The following is a 17,839-nucleotide window of genomic DNA, read 5'->3' as shown; positions in this document are numbered from 1 at the left end:
CGCTGCGGAATCTGTTGGCGCTTTATAAATAAATAAAGAATAATAATAATAATTCTATCTAGCATTTAGTTAGCGTTTAATGTTTTGCATGGCTACATGATGAAACTGTTTTTTAAAAAATAATCATGGGTTTAGGCATTTATTTACATACGGCTAGATTTAGAGTTCGGCGGTAAAAGGGCTGTTAACGCTCCGCGGGTTTTTTTCTGGCCGCACCATAAATTTAACTCTGGTATCGAGAGTTCAAACAAATGCTGCGTTAGGCTCCAAAAAAGGAGCGTAGAGCATTTTTACCGCAAATGCAACTCTCGATACCAGAGTTGCTTACGGACGCGGCCGGCATCAAAAACGTGCTCGTGCACGATTCTCCCATAGGAAACAATGGGGCTGTTTGAGCTGAAAAAAAACCTAACACCTGCAAAAAAGCAGCGTTCAGCTCCTAACGCAGCCCCATTGTTTCCTATGGGGAAACACCTCCTAAGTCTGCACCTAACACCCTAACATGTACCCCGAGTCTAAACACCCCTAACCTTACACTTATTAACCCCTAATCTGCCGCCCCCGCTATCGCTGACCCCTGCATTACACTTTTAACCCCTAATCTGCTGCTCCGTAAACCGCCGCCACCTACGTTATCCCTATGTACCCCTAATCTGCTGCCCTAACATCGCCGACCCCTATGTTATATTTATTAACCCCTAATCTGCCCCCCACAACGTCGCCGACACCTACCTACACTTATTAACCCCTAATCTGCCGAGCGGACCTGAGCGCTACTATAATAAAGTTATTAACCCCTAATCCGCCTCACTAACCCTATCATAAATAGTATTAACCCCTAATCTGCCCTCCCTAACATCGCCGACACCTACCTTCAATTATTAACCCCTAATCTTCCGACCGGAGCTCACCGCTATTCTAATAAATGTATTAACCCCTAAAGCTAAGTCTAACCCTAACACTAACACCCCCCTAAGTTAAATATAATTTTTATCTAACGAAATAAATTAACTCTTATTAAATAAATAATTCCTATTTAAAGCTAAATACTTACCTGTAAAATAAATCCTAATATAGCTACAATATAAATTATAATTATATTATACCTATTTTAGGATTAATATTTATTTTACAGGCAACTTTGTAATTATTTTAACCAGGTACAATAGCTATTAAATAGTTAAGAACTATTTAATAGTTACCTAGTTAAAATAATTACAAATTTACCTGTAAAATAAATCCTAACCTAAGATATAATTAAACCTAACACTACCCTATCAATAAAATAATTAAATAAACTACCTACAATTACCTACAATTAACCTAACAATACACTATCAATAAATTAATTAAACACAATTGCTACAAATAAATAAAATTAAATAAACTATCTAAAGTACAAAAAATAAAAAAGAACTAAGTTACAGAAAATAATAAAATATTTACAAACATAAGAAAAATATTACAACAATTTTAAACTAATTACACCTACTCTAAGCCCCCTAATAAAATAACAAAGCCCCCCAAAATAAAAAATTCCCTACCCTATTCTAAAATACAAATATTACAAGCTCTTTTACCTTACCAGCCCTGAACAGGGCCCTTTGCGGGGCATGCCCCAAGAATTTCAGCTCTTTTGCCTGTAAAAAAAAACATACTATACCCCCCCCCCAACATTACAACCCACCACCCACATACCCCTAATCTAACCCAAACCCCCCTTAAATAAACCTAACACTACCCCCCTGATGATCTTCCTACCTTGTCTTCACCATGCCAGGTTCACCGATCCGTCCTGGCTCCAAGATCTTCATCCAAGCCAAGCGGGGGCTAGACATCCACTGAAGAAGTCCAGAAGAGGGTCCAAAGTCTTCCTCCTATCCGGCAAGAAGAGGACATCCGGACCGGCAAACATCTTCTCCAAGCGGCATCTTCTATCTTCTTCCATCCGATGACGACCGGCTCCATCTTGAAGACCTCCAGCGCGGATCCATCCTCTTCTTCCGACGACTAGACGACGAATGACGGTTCCTTTAAGGGACGTCATCCAAGATGGCGTCCCTCGAATTCCGATTGGCTGATAGGATTCTATCAGCCAATCGGAATTAAGGTAGGAATTTTCTGATTGGCTGATGGAATCAGCCAATCAGAATATAGTTCAATCCGATTGGCTGATCCAATCAGCCAATCAGATTGAGCTCGCATTCTATTGGCTGTTCCGATCAGCCAATAGAATGCGAGCTCAATCTGATTGGCTGATTGGATCAGCCAATCGGATTGAACTTGATTCTGATTGGCTGATTCCATCAGCCAATCAGAAAATTCCTACCTTAATTCCGATTGGCTGATAGAATCCTATCAGCCAATCGGAATTCGAGGGACGCCATCTTGGATGACGTCCCTTAAAGGAACCGTCATTCGTCGTCTAGTCGTCGGAAGAAGAGGATGGATCCGCGCTGGAGGTCTTCAAGATGGAGCCGGTCGTCATCGGATGGAAGAAGATAGAAGATGCCGCTTGGAGAAGATGTTTGCCGGTCCGGATGTCCTCTTCTTGCCGGATAGGAGGAAGACTTTGGACCCTCTTCTGGACTTCTTCAGTGGATGTCTAGCCCCCGCTTGGCTTGGATGAAGATCTTGGAGCCAGGACGGATCGGTGAACCTGGCATGGTGAAGACAAGGTAGGAAGATCATCAGGGGGGTAGTGTTAGGTTTATTTAAGGGGGGTTTGGGTTAGATTAGGGGTATGTGGGTGGTGGGTTGTAATGTTGGGGGGGGGGTATAGTATGTTTTTTTTTACAGGCAAAAGAGCTGAAATTCTTGGGGCATGCCCCGCAAAGGGCCCTGTTCAGGGCTGGTAAGGTAAAAGAGCTTGTAATATTTGTATTTTAGAATAGGGTAGGGAATTTTTTATTTTGGGGGGCTTTGTTATTTTATTAGGGGGCTTAGAGTAGGTGTAATTAGTTTAAAATTGTTGTAATATTTTTCTTATGTTTGTAAATATTTTATTATTTTCTGTAACTTAGTTCTTTTTTATTTTTTGTACTTTAGATAGTTTATTTAATTTTATTTATTTGTAGCAATTGTGTTTAATTAATGTATTGATAGTGTAGTGTTAGGTTAATTGTAGGTAATTGTAGGTAGTTTATTTAATTATTTTATTGATAGGGTAGTGTTAGGTTTAATTATATCTTAGGTTAGGATTTATTTTACAGGTAAATTTGTAATTATTTTAACTAGGTAACTATTAAATAGTTCTTAACTATTTAATAGCTATTGTACCTGGTTAAAATAATTACAAAGTTGCCTGTAAAATAAATATTAATCCTAAAATAGCTATAATATAATTATAATTTATATTGTAGCTATATTAGGATGTATTTTACAGGTAAGTATTTAGCTTTAAATAGGAATTATTTATTTAATAAGAGTTAATTTATTTCGTTAGATAAAAATTATATTTAACTTAGGGGGGTGTTAGTGTTAGGGTTAGACTTAGCTTTAGGGGTTAATACATTTATTAGAATAGCGGTGAGCTCCGGTCGGCAGATTAGGGGTTAATAATTGAAGGTAGGTGTCGGCGATGTTAGGGAGGGCAGATTAGGGGTTAATACTATTTATGATAGGGTTAGTGAGGCGGATTAGGGGTTAATAACTTTATTATAGTAGCGCTCAGGTCCGCTCGGCAGATTAGGGGTTAATAAGTGTAGGTAGGTGTCGGCGACGTTGTGGGGGGCAGATTAGGGGTTAATAAATATAATATAGGGGTCGGCGATGTTAGGGGTAGCAGATTAGGGGTACATAGGGATAACGTAGGTGGCGGCGATTTGCGGTCGGAAGATTAGGGGTTAATTATTTTAAGTAGCTTGCGGCGACGTTGTGGGGGGCAAGTTAGGGGTTAATAGATATAATACAGGGGTCGGCGGTGTTAGGGGCAGCAGATTAGGGGTACATAAGTATAACGTAGGTGGCGGTCGGCAGATTAGGGGTTAAAAATTTTAATCGAGTGTCGGCGATGTGGGGGGACCTCGGTTTAGGGGTACATAGGTAGTTTATGGGTGTTAGTGTACTTTAGGGTACAGTAGTTAAGAGCTTTATAAACCGGCGTTAGCCAGAAAGCTCTTAACTCCTGCTATTTTCAGGCGGCTGGAATCTTGTCGTTAGAGCTCTAACGCTCACTGCAGAAACGACTCTAAATACCAGCGTTAGAAAGATCCCATTGAAAAGATAGGCTACGCAAATGGCGTAGGGGGATCTGCGGTATGGAAAAGTCGCGGCTGAAAAGTGAGCGTTAGACCCTTTAATCACTGACTCCAAATACCAGCGGGCGCCCAAAACCAGCGTTAGGAGCCTCTAACGCTGGTTTTGACGGCTACCGCCGAACTCTAAATCTAGGCCATAGTGAGGTTGCTTTTGAACACCATGTCAAACCAAATTTAAAAATGTAATTTATGTTAAAGGGACAGTAAACACGGTGAGATTGTTTATATAAAATGTTTAAATATGCATAATGAAGCAACTTTGCATATATTTTCAATATTTATTTTGAAATGCACCTGCTGACTTCTTATGGCTAGCGATGCTACATTTCTGTTCCTATCTGGCTTTATGAGAAAACAACTGCAAACAATTCATTTTATACTGACTTTAAGACGGTGGCTAGCCTTGTAGTCTGCTGACTAAAGCCCAGATTGGCTCCTACAAATAAGACAAATGGTAGGTGGAGTTTGAATATTGAAAAATAATTACAGTAAAAAGGATGTTAATTTGTTTTAAAAACGTTAAGATTTGGCTGATATGTTATTCTTTAGCAGCACAACAGAAATATCTTGTAATTACAAGGTGTTTACTGTCCCTTTAAATTGCCATAAAACATGTTGAGATCTGTGCATATCCTAAAAGGGCTAATTAAGTAAAAATAGTCTGCATACAAAAAAATGTTTAAAAATTGCTGGAAAGTATTTTAAAATCATTTTCAAAAATAAGCAAAATTAGTTACATAGCTAAGCTGTCTGGAGGAGACTGATCCACCCACCCTTATCAATGTTTAGCATCAGAAACACATACATTGTATTTCAACTGAGTTTACAGCAGTTTATTTGCTTCTAGGCAGTTCCATCAGATAATGAGTGTTACAGTCTTGCATTCTACCACAGCTAAGGTGGATATAGATACACAGCCATAAAAGGAATTGTGTGGGGGAGTTAGAGCTGTACAATTTGGGAACTTAAAAGAAAGGGTTAATGGCGAGGCACTGCAGTATACATTTGCAGGTAATTAAAGTACAGATTATTATATTTTGTCTCTATCCCAACTTGTTTTATGTCCCTGTAATGGTAATGTATTAGAGCGTATACACAAGTATACACAAATGACCCAAACTTACAAATATATTTACAACTGATGTAGTATGTTTGTGTATGTGTCAATTAGATCAAGCCTTTATAAACGTGAGTTCAATAATGTAGGCGCAATTGCTGTAAAACACACTTTCATGAACGTGCATAAATGCATCTTTCCTATAAAACCCTGTCATGAAAGCACAATCTAATTTGAACATATTCTATGCAGATACTGTGTTGCGAGTGAGCGGCTACTGTTAAAATCCAGTATAAGAAGATATCATAAGTTCTTCTTATAGTCTTGGTCTTGTTTTCAGATCATGCCTGGAAACTATGCTTTTTTTTTAAAAAAAAAGAAAAAACTAACTATGGCATTCAGATGGTTTAGCAGTGGTGAGGATGGAATCGGATTGCAATAAACTCAAACCCAATTTAAAGGCTAGTTATTAAAGGGATATGAAAGTCAAAATTAAACGTGCATGATTCAGATACAGCATATTTTAAGACACTTAAATTCACTTCTTATTTTCAAATGTACATCCTTCTCTTGATATCCCTTGTTGAAAAAGAATATGTACATGTCCTACACTAGTGGGAGCTAACTGCTGATTGGTGTCTGCACACATTTGTCTCTTGTAATTGGTTAACTAAATGTGCTCAGCTAGCTGCCAGTAGTGCATTATGGCTCCTTCAGCAAAGGATAACAAGAGAATGAAGCAAATTGGAAAGTTGTTTAAAATTGTATGTTCTATCCAAATCATGAAATATTTTTTTTTCCTCTCCCTTTAAGACATAAGTACTGTTAGTGACAATCACAACAGTGCGACTGTGACTTGGAATCAAACATTACCTTAAAAAAGATTAGTACACGCCATTTGTAGATGTTGGGGTTCTTCAATAAAGCATACCAAGAGAAAAAAAGAAAATTTGATAACATAAACCAACCAACATATTAAAATATTTTAACACGTGCTGCTCTTTCATATGCTTGATATATGTTTTAACATTATCTGTCTTTATATTGTGCATTGCCAAGTTTGTCTCTTCATCAAATTTCAACAACTTTACCAGTTTGCCAAAATATTTTTCATTATTGCCTGAAAGTACGGCATTCCCAAAACAAACAGGATTACTTTAGAGACCATCCTGGAGTCATTTGAATATCATCAAACTACTTTAGAAGTCATTTGCACATCATCAGACATCATCAGGCAGTAAAGTCATCAGCTTAAAGGGGCAGTATACTATAAAATTGTTTTTCCCTTAATGTGTTTCCAATTACTTTTTTACCAGCTGCACAGTATAAAATGTATGAGATTTGCTTTTTAAGGTTTACTTGTGTATATGAATTAGCATATTTTGTGTTTTGAAGCCACAACCTAATAAAATGGGTTGAGCTTGTAGGTAGAATCCAGATCTCATTACTTTATCACATTGTGTACATGTACCTACTTCTTTATCTTATATCTGTCCATAAACCAATCACCAATACTTAGAGAGAACAATGGAAAATGAACATTGTATTACCATATCTCTTCTATAACTCACTGGGAGTGTAATTTCCTCTACTGGCTGTGTTAACACAGCTTGGCCTTAAAGCCACAAACTTTCAGAATGGGTGGGGATACCACAGGCTAAATAAACTAATTCAAATGCCAATATAGTGTTAATGGAAATACTTGTAAACAATTTAATACACTCCAGCAGGTAAAGTGGATCATTGGGAACAAATTAAAAGGGAGAATTTTTTTGAGTAAACTGTCCCTTTAAGTAAAAGATTCTGGGTGATGACTTACTGATTATTTCACAAGCATGAACAGACAGTGAATGACTCTTATAGTCATCTCATTTAAATCTCATTTAAATATTTCGGCCTGTGGGCATAATTCAGGATGGCTTCTGATGACTAGTCTGGAGTCATCTATTCCTTCAGAATGAATCCAGGAAGAACATCCTTTTTGACTAGGGATGCTTTGTATGGAAAAATAAGCATGTTAGATCTTAATCAACTCTTCCAAAATATGTACTACAGAAAAAGAAAATTGTAATAGAGCAGAAGTTACTGTTATCTTAATATTATAATACAATATGATATTTTTCTATAGCTTACAATGAGCAAATGAATAGTCCTTTCATTTAAAATATTTAACAAAATTGAGGGATATGAAGGAATATGAAACTGTGCTCTCTTAGTAAAAAAATATGTTAAATCAAAGTAAACATAAAAAGAAATAGCAAACAAACTGACTAGTTGCTAAATTAAAACGTTTTCTTATTATTGTAGCCATTACCTATAGTGCATTCTGTCCTCTACTGAGCATGGGAAGACATAGATTTCCTGTTACCGTTTAGTGAATGCTAGAGAAAGCCATCCTTAAAGCAACATTAACCCCTTAGTGACCACAGCACTTTTCAATTGTCTTACTGTTTGGGACCAGGGCTATTTTTACATTTCTGTTGTGTTTGTGTTTAGCTGTAATTTTCCTCTTACTCATTTTCTGTACCCACACATATTATATACCGTTTTTACTTGCCATTAAATGGACTTTCTAAAGATACCATTATTTTTATCATATCTTATAATTTACTATAAAAAAAATATAAAATATGATGAAAAAAATGACCCCAAAATCTGTTACACTTCTACAACCACCAAAAAACACCCATGCTAAATAGTTTCAAAATTTTGTCCTGAGTTTAGAAATACCCAATGTTTACATGTTCTTTGCTTTTTTTTCAAGTTATATCGCAATAAATACAAGTAGCACTTTGCTATTTCCGAACCATTTTTTTTTCTCAAAATTAGCGATAGTTACATTGTAACACTGATTTCTGTCAGGAATCCCTGAATATCCCTTGACATGTATATATTTTTTTAGTAGACAACCCAAGGTATTGATCTAGGCATAGATATATTTCATGCCACCATTTCACTGCCATATGCGATCAAATAAAAAAAATTGTTCACTTTTTCACAAACTTTAGGTTTCTCACTGAAATTATTTACAAACAGCTTGTGCAATTATGGCACAAATGGTTGTAAATGCTTCTCTGGGATTCCCTTTGTTCAGAAATAGCAGACATACAGGGAGTGCAGAATTATTAGGCAAGTTGTATTTTTGAGGATTAATTTTATTATTGAACAACAACCATGTTCTCAATGAACCCAAAAAACTCATTAATATCAAAGCTGAATAGTTTTGGAAGTAGTTTTTAGTTTGTTTTTAGTTATAGCTATTTTAGGGGGATATCTGTGTGTGCAGGTGACTATTACTGTGCATAATTATTAGGCAACTTAACAAAAAACAAATATATACCCATTTCAATTATTTATTTTTACCAGTGAAACCAATATAACATCTCAACATTCACAAATATACATTTCTGACATTCAAAAACAAAACAAAAACAAATCAGTGACAATATAGCCACCTTTCTTTGCAAGGACACTCAAAAGCCTGCCATCCATGGATTCTGTCAGTGTTTTGATCTGTTCACCATCAACATTGCGTGCAGCAGCAACCACAGCCTCCCAGACACTGTTCAGAGAGGTGTACTGTTTTCCCTCCTTGTAAATCTCACATTTGATGATGGACCACAGGTTCTCAATGGGGTTCAGATCAGGTGAACAAGGAGGCCATGTCATTAGATTTTCTTCTTTTATACCCTTTCTTGCCATCCACGCTGTGGAGTACTTGGACTCGTGTGATGGAGCATTGTCCTGCATGAAAATCATGTTTTTCTTGAAGGATGCAGACTTCTTCCTGTACCACTGCTTGAAGAAGGTGTCTTCCAGAAACTGGCAGTAGGACTGGGAGTTGAGCTTGACTCCATCCTCAACCCGAAAAGGCCCCACAAGCTCATCTTTGATGATACCAGCCCAAACCAGTACTCCACCTCCACCTTGCTGGCGTCTGAGTCGGACTGGAGCTCTCTGCCCTTTACCAATCCAGCCACGGGCCCATCCATCTGGCCCATCAAGACTCACTCTCATTTCATCAGTCCATAAAACCTTAGAAAAATCAGTCTTGAGATATTTCTTGGCCCAGTCTTGACGTTTCAGCTTGTGTGTCTTGTTCAGTGGTGGTCGTCTTTCAGCCTTTCTTACCTTGGTCATGTCTCTGAGTATTGCACACCTTGTGCTTTTGGGCACTCCAGTGATGTTGCAGCTCTGAAATATGGCCAAACTGGTGGCAAGTGGCATCTTGGCAGCTGCACGCTTGACTTTTCTCAGTTCATGGGCAGTTATTTTGCGCCTTGGTTTTTCCACACGCTTCTTGCGACCCTGTTGACTATTTTGAATGAAACGCTTGATTGTTCGATGATCACGCTTCAGAAGCTTTGCAATTTTAAGAGTGCTGCATCCCTCTGCAAGATATCTCACTATTTTTGACTTTTCTGAGCCTGTCAAGTCCTTCTTTTGACACATTTTGCCAAAGGAAAGGAAGTTGCCTAATAATTATGCACACCTGATATAGGGTGTTGATGTCATTAGACCACACCCCTTCTCATTACAGAGATTCACATCACCTAATATGCTTAATTGGTAGCAGGCTTTCGAGCCTATACAGCTTGGAGTAAGACAACATGCATAAAGAGGATGATGTGGTCAAAATACTAATTTGCCTAATAATTCTGCACACAGTGTATATGGCTTTGGCATTGCTTTTTGGTAATTAGTGAAGGGGTTAATTAGGTAGCCTGTAGGGTTAATTTTAGCTTTAGTGTAGAGATTAGCATCCCACCTGACATATCCCGCCCCTTGATCTCTCCCTGACCCCTCTCAAACAGCTCTCTTCCCTCCCTCCTTCGGCAAATTGTCCCCGCCATCTTAAGTACTGGCAGAAAGTCTGCCAGTACTAAAATAAAAGACTTTTTATTTTATTTTTTATTTTTTATTTATTTATTTAAAAAATATATATATATTCTGCAGTATAGGATCCCCCTTTAGCTCCCAACCTCCCTGATCCCCCCCAAACAGCTCTCTAACCCTCCCCTCCTCTACCTATTATATATCTTGGGTACTGGCAGTTGTCTGCCAGTATCCAGTTTGCCAAACAATTAGCTTTTTCTTGTAAAAAAAAATACAAAATTCTGTAGTGCAGCTGCCTCCCCTCAATAACCTATCCCTCTCCCCTTCCCAGATCCCTTGGATAACAATTATCCCCCCCTCCTTTCCTTTACTTTGCAGGTTCCATAGTGTAGTGGTTACACCTGCCCCCATGCGCGCTCCCGCGCCCGCGCCCGTGCGCACTCCCGGCTCCCCCACTTGCGATCCCGCCCCCTCTACGAATATCCTCCGGCGATGGGCCGCCCACCCGCCTCCCTGCAATGGCTCCCACCCACCAATGATCGGCACCATCACTGGTCGATGCAGTGAGTGGCTCTCTCTGCATTGGTTGTTAAAAAAAAGGGTGTTGCACGATGCCTCAATATCGAGGCATCGCTGCAATACCCTGAAAGGGGTACGTCCTTGGTCATTAAGTGACAGTTTTTGTAGAACGTACCCTGTACGTCCTTGGTTGTTAAGGGGTTAAACGTGTTGAAATGGTAATATAAAATGATAAATCATATTTTTTTTTTAAAGTCTGCAGCATACTTTTAGTATTTATTTTGTACCCCTTTCCTGTAATTCCATTCTGAAATTGTGAGCTTTTCAGTTCCTGTTTGAAATGAAAGTGCAGAACACTGTTATATTCCACATAGCCATTGGCTGTACACTCTAGTGACCCTAATTGGCCACAGCAGAGAAGGTAACCTAAATTACAACATGGCAGCTCCCATTGTTTTATAGATACTAAAACTTTACACTTATTTTGTCAATATTTAAACAGCTAATGAAACTGTAAAAAAATTAATCTACATGTTATTCTCAGAATAATCTTTTCTTTGAATGCATCATTCTATCTAGCATTTAATAAGTGTTTAATGTCCCTTTAAAGGGACAGCCTACAATAGAATTGTTATTGTTTTAAAAGATAGATAATCCCTTTATTACCCATTCCCCAGTTTTGCACGGAAAACACTGTTATATTAATTATACTTTTTACCTCTGTGATTACCTTGTATCTAAAAATCTTCTTCCAGCCCCCTGATCACATGACTGTGACTATTTATTATCTATTGTCTTGCATTTAGCATTGTGTTGTGCTAAATCTTAAATAACTTTCTGTGCCTGAACACAGTGTTATTTATATGGCCCACGTGTACTTTCAGTCTCTTTGTGTTGAAAAGAAATTTAAAAAGCATGTGATAAGAGGCAGCCCTCAAAGGCTTAGAAATTAGCATATGAGCCTACCTAGGTTTAGTTTAAACTAAGAATACCAAGAGAAAAAAGTAAATTTGATGATAAAAGTAAATTGGAAAGTTGATTAAAATTACATGTACTATCTGAATTATGAAAGTTTAATTTTGACTAGACTGTCCCTTTAAGTTTCTATAGAAGATTTATGACACCAAGATATATATGCTTTCCTGTTGAGACCACAGCCCCCTTATGGGGCTGTGACAGGAAATAATCGACCCTGCACAAACAAAATAAAAATAAATAAAAGGTTAAATAATTTTAAAATGATGAATAATACATATTACAATGCTTTATTACAACAATTAAACAGACTGTTTTATTAATGCAACTTAGTCTAGAAAAGCTGAGTATTATATTGAATCTGCAATTCATCAGCTACAGTGGATCTGATAATATATAAATAGTTTTGCAATTTAAACAATTTATTTATCCTAAATTTTAATTAATAACCAGTTATTTTGTCTATGAATAATTCTTTTTTTTTATACAGCATATACTACATTTAAAAATTACATTCTAATGCAAATATGAAATGCTCTTAATTGATAGAGCATGATATATATGCCTTTCTGGTCAAAACTTATTAGGTGTGTTGCCCCTGCAAAGGTGTTAAACACACAGGTAAAGTCCCGCTTGGAAGCTGCATGCATTTCAGTTCCCAGTCAGAACATGATTGTTAAGTAAGGGTGGGCGAATGTGGTGAAAGTGTAATTCACTTGGTAGAACGAATAGTCCTGTGAACATTCATTTTGAACAATTGAATGTTGATCCACTAAAATTTGGTATTTGAATGTTATTTCCAGTTTTCGAAAGTTACTTTTGTTTTCAAGTGTTCATAATTAGATTGAATATCTACATTAGAAATTTTGAATGTAACATTCGATTTAACAATTACTATTCAGAATTTCAATAGTTCATATGGTAGGGAATTTAGTAAATTGATACATAATACAATGATACAAATATACAGATTCAAATTTTTCTATTTTTAATATTGCATAATTTGAATATTACATTTAAAGATAGCATTAGAAATACTTAGAAAATTTATTGTTTTGAATTTTTATAATTTGAATATTACATAATTCAATTTGAATTATGCAATATTCAAATTAAAAAAATTCAAATGGAATTTAACATTTAAAGATAGCGTTAGAACTACTATTACATTTAACAAATGTTAGAATGTTATGCAAACATTAGAAATTTGAAACAAATGAACGAATGTTTTAAAATCCGTTTCATTTTTCGAATGTTGTAAAACATTCGCCCATCCCTACTCATGAGTCTACGTAGCTACTTTTCACTAAAGGAAATATGATAAAAGTGTTACATTTTATTTGTTTATTTTTACTTTTTTAATTGAATGCTCTATCTGAATTTTGAAAGAAAAGTTTTGTGTTTCATGTTCCTTTAATGCACATAGGGCGAGTTTACATTAGTGGTGTAAATGTTCAAATGCAAAATGTTAAATCATCTGGTTTTGTAAAGTGTTATCCATTTCCAATTTTTAAACAGTTTTCTCACTTTCTCATTGTTTTGCAACTGCATGAAAAATGTTGTAAGTTGTTAATTGAAAAATGGAGTTGCGCATAAAAGGACAGTCTAGTCAAAATTAAACTTTTGTGATTCAAATAGGGCATGTATAATTTTAAACAACTTTCCAATTTTCTTTTATCATCAAATGTGTTTTGTTCTTTGGGTATTCTTTGTTGAAAGCTAAACCTATCAAGGCTCATGTACTATTATTATAGTGCATTTTGACAGTTTTTCGCAGCTAGACAGTGCTAGTTCATGCTTGTCCCGTGGAGTTATTTATGAGTCAGCACTGATTTTCTAAAATGCAAGTCTGTCAAAAGAACTGAAATAAGGGGACGGTCTACAAAGGCTGTTGATACAATTTAACGACAGAGGTAAAAGTGTATTAATATAACCGTGTTGGTTATGCAAAACTGGGGAAGGGATAATAAAGGGAATATCTATCTCTTTAAACAAAAAAAAACATTCTGGAGTAGACTGTCAATTTAATGTCCAGCAATTTTTGCTAGCAAGATGTCTAAAAGACTGGTTATGCTTTTGTAACCCTCACTTGCCATTGACTAAGCCTGCTCTTCAAATATCTAATGAACAAATTGATTTAAATCTATGTGAGACGCCTATATAATTATTTATAACTTTTAAAGTGCCGGTAAACATTTATGAAAACAGTGACATATAAACTTGTTATACTAATGTAAAATGTATACTGAATATAACTTTTTATTTCACAACACAAGCAAACGCTTTATTTTTAATATAGTATTACGTTATTAGACCTGTCAATCATTTTTTTACAGCCAGCCCCCCTAGCCTTGGCATTTTCAATACTAACTCACTCCAGCCTACATGAACTGTGTCACGCCCGTTTTCCTTTATGGGAGCGTTCTGGCTGTCTGATCCAAGACAGAATGAATGCGCACGTGATCATAACCCTCCTCTGTGACACCTATCTGACCTGTAAATCGTGATGTGCTCAGCCATAATAAATATTATATTAGTATAAAATATACACCTCATGGATCTTTAATATGGCTGCTAAAATATGACGATGTATGTATGTATATATATATATATATATATATATATATATATATATATATATATACTGTATGTTTAAATACCTTTAATGGTTTTACAATAAGGCTTACAAATATTTTTTAAAATAATGATAATGCAATGTAGAGTAATATATAACCAATTATATTTTGAAGTGGTTTCAATACTGTTTGAAGGAGTGCTTGCACATGCAACTAAATAGATGGTCTGCTATGTCGAAACTGAATTTTCAGCTAGAGCTAAACTAGAACAAATGCATGATTCAGATCATCAAGAGTGCGTGAAGTTCAGTGTCGCACTTCTATAATAAAGCAATAGTGCGACCGATTCACAGAGGTTGTGTAGGGGCTGTAATTTGATGAAAATAATTATGAATGATTGTAAGTTTGGAATATGTTATTTTAATTATTAAGTTTTATTATAACGTTTTTTTGTTTACTGTTCCTTTAATATATAATAGTAAAGTATTTAAAGCGACACTAAACTCAACATTTTTATTTCATGATTCAGGTAGAGAATACAATTTTAAACAACATTCCAATTTACTTTTATTATCTAATTTGCTTCATTCTTTAGATATCCTTTGTTAAAGAAATAGCGATGCACATGGGTGAGCATGAGGCATCTATGTGCAGCCACCAATTAGCAGCTACTGGGCCTATCTAGACATGCTTTTCAGCAAAGTATATCAAGAGAATTAAGCAAATTAGATAACAGAAGTAAATTAGAAAGTTTTTTTTTAAATTGCAGGTTTTTTCTAAATCACAAAAGATTTTTTTTGGGTTTCATGTCCCTTTAATGCAGTAAATATTCATATTCATAGGTACCTTCTATACGTAAAATGTCATTCTTAATTATACATATGGTTTTATAGAATATCTGTGTCTTTTGTATGTTTTAAATGCATTCACATTTTGAAAAACCAGTTGTAAAGGACATTTTGCTCCTTTAATTCAAGGGAACTGGCATATAAAATTTAGTCTATAACAACATATACAACAAGCCGAAATCTATTAACATAAACTGTGTGCAAATTACTATTTTCCAGCTCCCAATAACTTCAATGGGAGATGAAAACAACCTTCTGCTGTCTGCTGACATTCTCTGTCCAAAGCAAAAAGGAAAATCTGTCAGTTTGGTAAACAGCTGGACTGAGTGCCTTTTTATGGCAGCCATTTTGATGGTTATCAGCTGTATAAAAATTAATACCACTTGCAATGTAAATTTGGTCATAGCAGGCTAAGGATAGTAATGCATACATTGAATTAGAGTATTTACTTTTTGCATAAATAAGTGTAGCTGATGGCCTCAGTGTGTCATATGCTGAGACATGCAAAATAGTTTGGATCTGTTAGGACTTGCGTTTCATTTACTTATAAAGACAAAAAATGTGAGAAATGCCACAGATCTGTATGTTTGATATTATTTCTGCCTCTTTGTTTCTTAGTGTAATACAATGGAAATTGAAAAGACTCATTAAAAAAAAAGATTATGTATAATTTCATCCCATAATCGATTAAACTTTTTGTGATTTATTATTTAATACTTTGATAAATCTAATCTTGTAATTCCTTTTTGAAATATAAACAGAACTGCTAAACCCTAAAGGCAAATATAATGTATGTGTACATTAAAGGGAATTTGGGAGCACCTAGTAATTGTTAATTTTATTTTATTTATTTTTCATATGAAAATGGATCCTTTTTCCTCTGTTTTATAGTCATATACATTTAATAACAATTAATTACATTTCTGAAGCACATTCTTCACATAATTGGCTATAAATTACCACAAAATAAATAAAAAATAATCTTGCATTAATAAAATACAGTAGAAGTGAGGTTAACAGCATTTAACACACACACACACATATATGTATATATATATATATATATATATATATATATGTATATATATATATATATATATATATATATATATATATATATATATATACACATAGAATTGGTTTGCTGGGGTGGATAAAATTATTCAGAATGTAATGTGACTTAACCTAAACTCTTTTAAGAATTTCCTCAGATTTTGTCAGAGCAGCAAGAGGGCTATTAAATAATTTAATCTAATTTTTAAGTGGATGATGAAATTTTGCTCTGCTTACTAAAACACTGTTTTTCTTTGACTGACAGCCCTTCATATAAGGAGCATATTTTTAACAAAGACATTCATTTTCTATATTGTTTAATGGTCTGCAGGATATATTACTGTATCTGAGCAAAATAAAGACAAGGTGGCCTATTGAATGTCACTTACCTTATTAAAGATATGATAATCTGTATTCCCTCAGTTATTTCTCTGCTTATCTCAGGAGCAGCCAGGTAAGATCTAACACACTGTTTTAAACTTGTATTTCTGGGAGGGGATGTTAAGAGATTACAGAAGCATTCCTTTAAGGCATTTACCTGAACACAAGTATGTTAAGGAGGAGCAATTTAGACAGAGCCATTTTTAAAACACAAATTCCCACAATATGTAAAAGCTAGAAAGGAAATTGTTCCCAACTTTTTTTTTTTAGTTGGGAATATATCATGAAACAAGATATGTTTTTAACATACAGAGATATGTCACTTTAAGACAGTTTAAAGGGACATGAAACCCCAATTTTTTTCTTTCATGATTCAGATAAAACATACTATTTTAAACAACTTTCCAGTTTACTTCAATTATCAAATTTTCTTCATTTTATTTAAATCCTGGGTTTAAAAGCATATCTAGATAAACGGAGGAGCTTGGAGCTAGCTGCTGATTGGTGGCTAAAGTTGTATGCCCATTTTCATTGGCTTAGATTTTTTTTTAGCTAGCTCCCAGGAGGGCAATGTTGCTTCTTCAATAAAAGATACCAAGAGAATGAAGCAAAATTGAAAACAGACGTAAAATAGAAAGTTGTTTAAAAATGTATAATGTATCTGAATCATGAAAGAAAATTATTTTGGGGTTTCATGTCCCTTTAACCTTTGGAATTCTCTGCAGAGTTGTTGCAAAGTTGCTGCCATACAGTTCTGCAGACACATGCACACCTCTGAGCTTACATTCCTGCTTTTTAACAAAGGTTAAAGGGATAGTCTAGTGAACATTAAACTTTCATGATTCAGATAGAGCATTACATTTTAAGCAACTTTCTAATTTACTCCTAAAGCAAGAATGTAAGCATAGGAGCCAGTCCATTTTTGCTTCAGCACCTGGGTAGTGCTTGCTGATTGGTTGCTACATTTAAACATTAATCAGCAAGCGCTACCCAGGTTCTGAACCAAAAATGAGCCAGCTTCTAGGCTTACATTCTTGCTTTTTCAAATAAAGATACAAAGAGAACGGAAAAAAATGATAATAGGAGTAAATTAGAAAGTTGCTTAAAATTGCATGCTCTATCTGAATCATGACAGTTTAATTTTGACTAGAATGTCCCTTTTAACAAGAAAACTAAGAAAATTTTATAACATTTTGGGTTTTATGTCCCTTTAAAAAACAAAATCACAATTCATGGCCAGCAGCTGATATTTCTCTCTATCATATTTTGATTTGCTTCTGTTTATAGGAATCTATATATTATTAATATATAAGCTGTTTCCATTAAAGTGATATG

General features: G+C 35.2%; 1 protein-coding gene across 1 annotated transcript in view; it reads right to left on the bottom strand.

Annotated features, from left to right (window-relative positions):
* The window catches only part of LOC128654014 (actin-related protein 2/3 complex subunit 1A-B-like), a 58,528-nt gene extending 41,873 nt beyond the window's left edge, over window positions 1-16,655 (bottom strand). Inside the window, exon 1 of the mRNA XM_053707661.1 lies at window positions 16,513-16,655. The gene's annotated coding sequence lies outside the window, so the exon portion shown is untranslated. The remainder of the gene's footprint in view (window positions 1-16,512) is intronic.
* Window positions 16,656-17,839: the final 1,184 nt, after the last annotated feature.

This window comes from Bombina bombina, chromosome 1 (genome assembly GCF_027579735.1).
Source record: "Bombina bombina isolate aBomBom1 chromosome 1, aBomBom1.pri, whole genome shotgun sequence".
In the NCBI taxonomy this organism is placed as follows: Eukaryota; Metazoa; Chordata; class Amphibia; order Anura; family Bombinatoridae; genus Bombina; species Bombina bombina.
Note: the sequence above shows the minus strand (reverse complement) of the source record. Positions and strands in the feature narration are given on the sequence as shown.